The sequence below is a fragment of the Lolium perenne genome, chromosome 7 (assembly GCF_019359855.2).
Source record: "Lolium perenne isolate Kyuss_39 chromosome 7, Kyuss_2.0, whole genome shotgun sequence".
NCBI lineage: Eukaryota > Viridiplantae > Streptophyta > Magnoliopsida > Poales > Poaceae > Lolium > Lolium perenne.
The window spans coordinates 246,450,880-246,457,864 of record NC_067250.2 but is presented as its reverse complement, the minus strand read 5'-3'; positions in this window follow the sequence as shown (position 1 = coordinate 246,457,864).

Here is a 6,985-nt window from a genome sequence, read left to right as displayed (position 1 = left end):
GTACCACATAGGTAGCGCATGACCCTATCAAGTGCATGCCAATGATCAGTACCCGAGTTTGACATGAACCTACTCAACTTGCTAACAGCAAAAGAGATGTCAAGTCTAGTCGCGCTCGCTAAGTACATGAGTGAGCCAACGATCTGAGAATATCTCAATTGATCTACGGCAATCCTCCGGTTCTTGCGTAATGTCACACTGGGATCATAAGGTGTTGGAGAAGACTTGCTATCAATATAGCCGAACCGGCTCAAGATCTTCTCAACATAATGGGATTGCGTTAGAGTAATCCCACTCTCGTTCTTAATAAGCTTGATATTCATAATCACATCAGCTTCTCCCAAATCTTTCATATCAAAACACTTTGACAAGAAAGACTTGACCTCGTGTATTACTTTCATGTTTGTACCAAATATGAGAATATCATCTACATACAAACACAATATAACACCTTCGCCCCCACCATGGCGATAGTAAACGCACTTGTCAGCCTCATTGACAACAAAGCCTACAGAAGTTAAAGTTCGGTCAAACTTCTCATGCCATTGCTTAGGTGCTTGTTTTAGGCCATATAAAGATTTCAACAACTTGCACACCTTTCTCGCTTCACCTTTTACTACAAAACCATCAGGCTGATCCATATAAATTTCCTCTTCCAACTCTCCATTAAGGAAAGTTGTCTTTACGTCCATTTGATGAACGATAAGACCATAGGAGGCAGCCATGGACAGTAGTACTCGAATGGTGGTAAGTCTAGCGACAGGTGAATAGGTGTCGAACTAATTTTCGCCTTCTCTCTGTGTGTAGCCTTTAGCTACAAGCCGCGCCTTGTACTTCTCAATAGTACCATCAGGTCTTAGCTTCTTCTTGAACACCCATTTGCAGCCCACAGGCTTGCATCCATGGGGTCGTTCTGATAGCTCCCAAGTTCCATTAGAAAGAATCGAGTCCATCTCATTATGGACAGCTCCTTTCCAGTCATCTGCATCTGGAGATGCATATGCCTCTGCAATGGACGTGGGAGTATGATCCACAGGGTACACAATGAAATCATCACCAAAGGATTTCTCAATCCTCCGTCTCTTGCTCCATTTAGGAGCTTCATTGTCATCCTTCTCAGTAACATTCTCATGTGATTGTTCAAAATACTCATTAGATGGACTAGACTCAGGAATTATTTCAGTAGAAATTCTAGAAATGCTATGCATATCTTTCATAGGAAACATATTCTCAAAAAATGTTGCATCACGAGATTCCATAACAGTATGAACATGCATATCAGGTACCTCGGATTGAACTACTAAAAATCTATAACCTACACTCCGCGGAGCATAACCTAGAAAGATACAATCCACTGTCTTTGGTCCGAGTTTGCGCTTCTTGGTGATTGGAATATTGACTTTCGCCAAACATCCCCATGTGCGCAAATACGAAAGTGATGGTTTTCTTCCAGCCCACTCCTCGTAAGGGGTTTTATCTTTATTTTTGTTAGAAACTCTATACAGGACATGACATAAAGTCAATAAAGCCTCCCCCCACCATGCATTTGATAAACCAGCAGTGGCTAACATGGAATTCACCAAGTCAGTCAGCGTGCGGTTTTTCCTCTCGGCAACCCCGTTTGATTGGGGTGAATAGGGAGGCGTCCTCTCATGAATAATGCTTTGTTCCTCACAGAATTCATCAAACATTTTAGGAAAATATTCACCACCACGATCCGATCTAAGACGTTTGATCTTTCTCTCTAGTTGATTTTCAACTTCGACCTTATAAATTTTAAAGTAGTCTAAAGCTTCATCTTTAGTTCGCAACAAATAAACATAGCAAAATCTAGTCGCATCATCAATCAATGTCATGAAATATCTCTTTCCACCTTTAGTCAACACACCATTCATCTCGCATAGATCAGAATGTATGAGTTCTAGAGGTGCCAAGTTTCTCTCTTCGGCCGCCTTGTGAGGCTTCCGAGGTTGCTTTGATTGCACACAACTATGGCACTTAGAACCTTTGGCAATGGTGAAATTCGGAATTAAACTTAAACTGGATAGCCGAGACATTAAACCAAAATTAATGTGACATAAATGAGAATGCCAAACACTGGTATCATCAGTAACATTGCCACAAATATGGTTCACAGACTTATTACTGAAATCAGAAAGCGAAAAGCGGAACAAGCCTCCGCACTCATAGCCTTTACCAATAAATTGTCCAAACTTGGAAACAACTACTTTATTCGACTCTAAAACAACCTTAAACCCATCTCTGCATAGAAGGGAGCCGCTAACGAGATTCTTGTTCATAGTAGGGCCATGCTGCACGTTCCTCAGCTGCACGATCTTCCCCGAAGTGAACTTCAGATCTACCGTGCCAACACCACGAACAGAAGCATGTGACCCATTCCCCATCAAGACGGAAGAATCCCGGGCGACCCATCAGCATTGCTAGCGGTCACCGTGTTGACTTGCCTTGCCTTTTTCTTACGGTCTGCCCTCTCTGGACAGTCCTTGGAAAAGTGGCCAGTCTCTCCACAGGTAAAGCAGCTCAGATCTGCTTTGTTTATCATCATTTTCTTCTTGAAGGTTGTAGTCTTCATAGGCTTATAAAAGGAGGGCTTGTTATTCCCTTTGTTCTTGTTGTAGGGTTTCTTCTGCACCATGTTGGCGCTAGACTGACCCTCTCCTTTCTCAGTATTATCCTTAGCCCGAGCTTTCTCCTCAACATCAAGAGACGCTATCATATTTTCAACTGATATCTCCTGTCTCTTGTGTTTGAGAGTTGTGGCAAAGTTCCTCCATGAAGGGGGCAACTTAGCGATGATGCATCCAGCCACAAACTTGTCAGGTAAGGCACACTTAAGGAGTTCAAGCTCTTTCGCAATGCACTGTATCTCATGAGCTTGTTCGACTACAGAACGGTTGTTTACCATCCTGATATCATGGAAGCTCTCCATGATCTACAGTTCACTGCCTGCATCGGTTGCACCGAATTTAGCATTCAGTGCATCCCAGAGCTCTTTACCATCTGTTATGTGCATGTACACATCACACAGACGATCAGCAAGAATACTCAGAACGCATCCGACGAAGAGAGTATTGTTTTCCTTGAACTTGTTCTGATCTTGGTCAGATATAGTTCCTTCAGGTAAACCATCACTAACTTCGAACACTTTCAGATGAGTAAGCAAGAGCGTGGTCTTAACCTGCCACCTCTTAAAGTGCACACCGGTAAACTTATCCGGCCTCAGTGCATCAGCAAAACCAGCCATTGTTAACTCAGGAAATTGCCTACAATTAGGTTTTTGGATTGTTGGATAATTAGGCACAATTTCCATGATTAATTCCAGAATGTTAAGCATGACGACAGTAACTACTAACATGTGAAACTTGAACATACTGGATGCATTGATCAACATGAACAGTAGCAGAGCAAACAGTACAACATCCATCGCTAAACAGATCGAGTTATGTCGCACGTACCGATCTGGTGGAGGTGGCGGTGAAGGTGTAGCAGACGATGTCGCAGCAGTAACGTTGTTGATGACAACGTTGTTGACGACAGGGACGACGGGTCGAAGTAGACAGCGTTGAAGACGACGGTAGGCAGCACCGCCCGACTTGGACGGAAGGCGACCCGTGATGAAGAGCTTGAGCAGTCGCGCAGAGCGCTTCCCAAAAATCTAATTCGCCCTCTCCCGTACAGGATCGCAAGGACGAGCGGTTCCGGAGACCTGCTCTCCCGTTCACCGATGCACGTCGGCGCGCGGGATGGAGTAGGCTACGATGGCGGCGCAAGCAGAGAGAGGTGGAAACCCTAACTCGTGTATTAGATATGATTCTGCGCTAGCCGGGCAGGAAATTACATAGGCTCAGGAAACCCTAGGGAACGTGGGTCACGCCCATGTAGCACGCACGTTTCGAGTCGGTTATAGATAGCTCACGGTCGGGGAGCGACCCGAACCGACTAACTGCGGCGCGTCCGTCTAGGACTCTATTCGTCTTTCTGAACTGCAAAAAGAAAGGAAAGTCTCGGCTCGAGGCTCAATCCACTCACCACGAGCGCGTCGAGTCGAGCGAGGAGGAGGAGGAGCGCGCGTGAACCACTCCTATTCTTACTCACTTACTAGTGGTGGAATAACCCACCTTATAAGGTGGTCTAACTTCCTTCCAACTTTCCATGTGGGACTAAACTTGTCACCTCTTGCCACTCCCTAGTGAGCTGCCACCAACTTGGATTCAAACTCACAAGGCTGCCACTATGTGGGGCTTTGAGATTTATAGAGAAATCTGAAATCTAGTATGGGCCAATGTGTATGGGCCCAATATTTCAACAGAAAATACTCGGATGATCAGGAAACCCGAGCGATTGATTAGAGATAGATCTTTTTTCGCTTTCTTCTCCATCATGGTTGTCTTGTAAATACTTTGCTCCTATAGTCCCATGTAATGAGAAAAACACAAAGAGAATGAAAACAAACAAAACATTAGAAAATGCCTACCAGAACAAACCCGTTCTAAGGCTGGTGCCAACGCACCGCCCGCCTCCTGCCCCGCCACGTCAGCTTTTGGCCCACTCTCACCCCACTCTCACCCCACTCTCACCACACGGTGCCAATGCACAGGCTATAGTGCCAGCTTTAGTTCGCTCTCCTCCACGTCAGCTTTTCTCTCTCTTCAACATGAGCATATCTTTGTTTACGTTACAACAATATAAATAATGCAAGGAAATTATTTTATTGAACTAAAATTGTTACCGATTACATCATAAAAAAAATTACATAAAAATCTGAAAAGATTACATAAAAATCTGAAAAAATTACATAATCTAGGAATTAGCCCACACGGCTAGCTGACGTGGACGAATCGCGTCGCGGCACGTCAGCTAGCCGTTAGCCACTACCGCCCCACTCCCGCCCCGCTCCCGCCCACTCTCGCCCGCATCCAGCCCGCCTCCCGCCCCACTAACGCCCGCTCTCGCCCGCCCTACCGCCCGCCTGCCTCCCGCCCCACCCCGCCATCGCGCCGCCCCGCCTCCCGCCCCTCTCCCGCCTCCCTCCCGCCGCCAACGCGGCGCCAGCCGGGCGGGAGCGGGCGCCACCGCCGGGCGCCCCCGCCGGCGCCCCTCCCTCCCGTCCCGCCCGCCTCCAGCCCCTCTCCCGCCCCGCCCCGGGCGGTAGCGCCCCGGCTGCCGCCCGCGTTGGCACCAGCCTAAAGGGCCAATGAAGCCATGCGCCCGTGGCATCCAAGGGGCAACGAAGGCCAAGGAAGCTTCAGCGGCAAGGCTGCAGGCGCGTCGGCCAAGGGAGCGAGGGGCAGGTTAGCTACACCGATGTTGGACATGCCCCATTGAGTTTAGCTTAGCTTAATTATGTTCGTTTTAAAAATAAACTAAAATAAAACTAAAAATAAGGCAAAAAAAATTTACCTTCGTTTTAAAAATAAACTAAAATAAAACTCTATCATAACAAATCTATAAGAAGCCCTTGCAACAAACAAAGTTCCATATAGCTGCACCGAAGAAAAAAAGAAGTAACAAGCAAAATTGGCAAAGTAAACGTGCTCACACGACTAAGACGCGGCCGCGAGAGCCATTTCCCTGATGTTAGATTTGGTCCGGTTTTTGGACCTCACTGACGATAAGAGTTAGGAGTATGAAACAGCGAGAGTACCGCAAGGAACACACGTATCAGAATAGGAAGCCTGAGAGCATCTCCAGCCGCGTCCCCAAAACCGTCTCCCAAAGCGCGCCGGATCGAGTGTTTGTGGGACGTGTTTTGTTCGTGCCGCTTTTGGCGGACGTCGCTCCCCAGCCGCGTCCCCCAAACGCCGCCCCCAAATGAATATTGGTGCACGAAAATAAAGGTTTTCATTCAATTTTGATTATATATTACAAAGTTTGAATGAAAACGGCTAGATTTCATCTAAACCTCGACTACTGACCGCCCGGCGGTGCGTTCGACGGCCCCGCCCCATCGTCGCCTCCCCTACGCCGCAGCTCCTCCTGCGCGCGCCTCCTCTCCTTGCGTTCGGCGGTGGCCAGACGGTGCCGCTCCCGCCGCGCGTCCTCCTCCGCCCTCCCCTGCTGGGCCGCCTGGAGGGAGAGCTCGACGGCGCGACGAATCTGCGCCTCTTCGCGGGCACGGGCGTCGTCCTGGAGCTTCTTCTCCGACTCGAAGGACTGGACGAGCGCGCGTTGCTGATCGGCCGTCTCGTCCGGGTGCGGCCCGTCGTCGTCGGACCACTCGAACTCGTCGTCGTCGTTGTCCTCCACCTCGGTCTCCTCCGCCTCGGCCTCCTCCTCCATTGGCGCCTCCTCCTCCACATCTGTTGGCGCCTCCATCATCGCCACCGCCAACACGGCGTCCTCCGCCGCCAACTGGTCCGCCCGCCTCCCCCAGATCGCCCTCAGCGCCGCCTCCCGCTGATGACGCTCCTCCACCGCCAGCTGATGCTGGCGCTCGATCGACTCCCGCCGCCGGCGCTCGATCGACTCCCGCCGTTCACGGTACAGCGCCTCCCGCTCACCGCGCTGGCGCTGGCGCTCGTCAGTCCACCGCTGCTCCATCTCCGCCCGGTACCGGCACCGTCGCGCCTCCTGTCTCGTCAAGGCGTCAGACGCTGCAACGGTGGCGTCCTGCTGCTCCTGCCACGCTGCTGCCGCCGCGGCCTCGCCAGCAGCGGGGCCATGGGCGCAGAACGCCGCCAGATCCGCCGCCTGCACCGCCTCCCGCTGCTGGCGGGCCTGCTGCTGCATTGCCTCCCGCCGCTGCTGACGGTGTGCACGCCATCGCTCTTCCCGGGCCGCTGCTGAGGGGTCGGTGTCGACCTGCGTTTCTGGGACTGCAAGTGGAGGGGACGGCGGTGGAGGGAAGTGGCCAGCGCCGGGGCGGTTCGCCATTGCTACTGGTGGTGGAGGAGACGGCGGCGGAGCGACGAGGGCTGTGTTTGTTGCCGGCGGGGTGTGGTGGCTACCGTTGAGCCGGGAGACC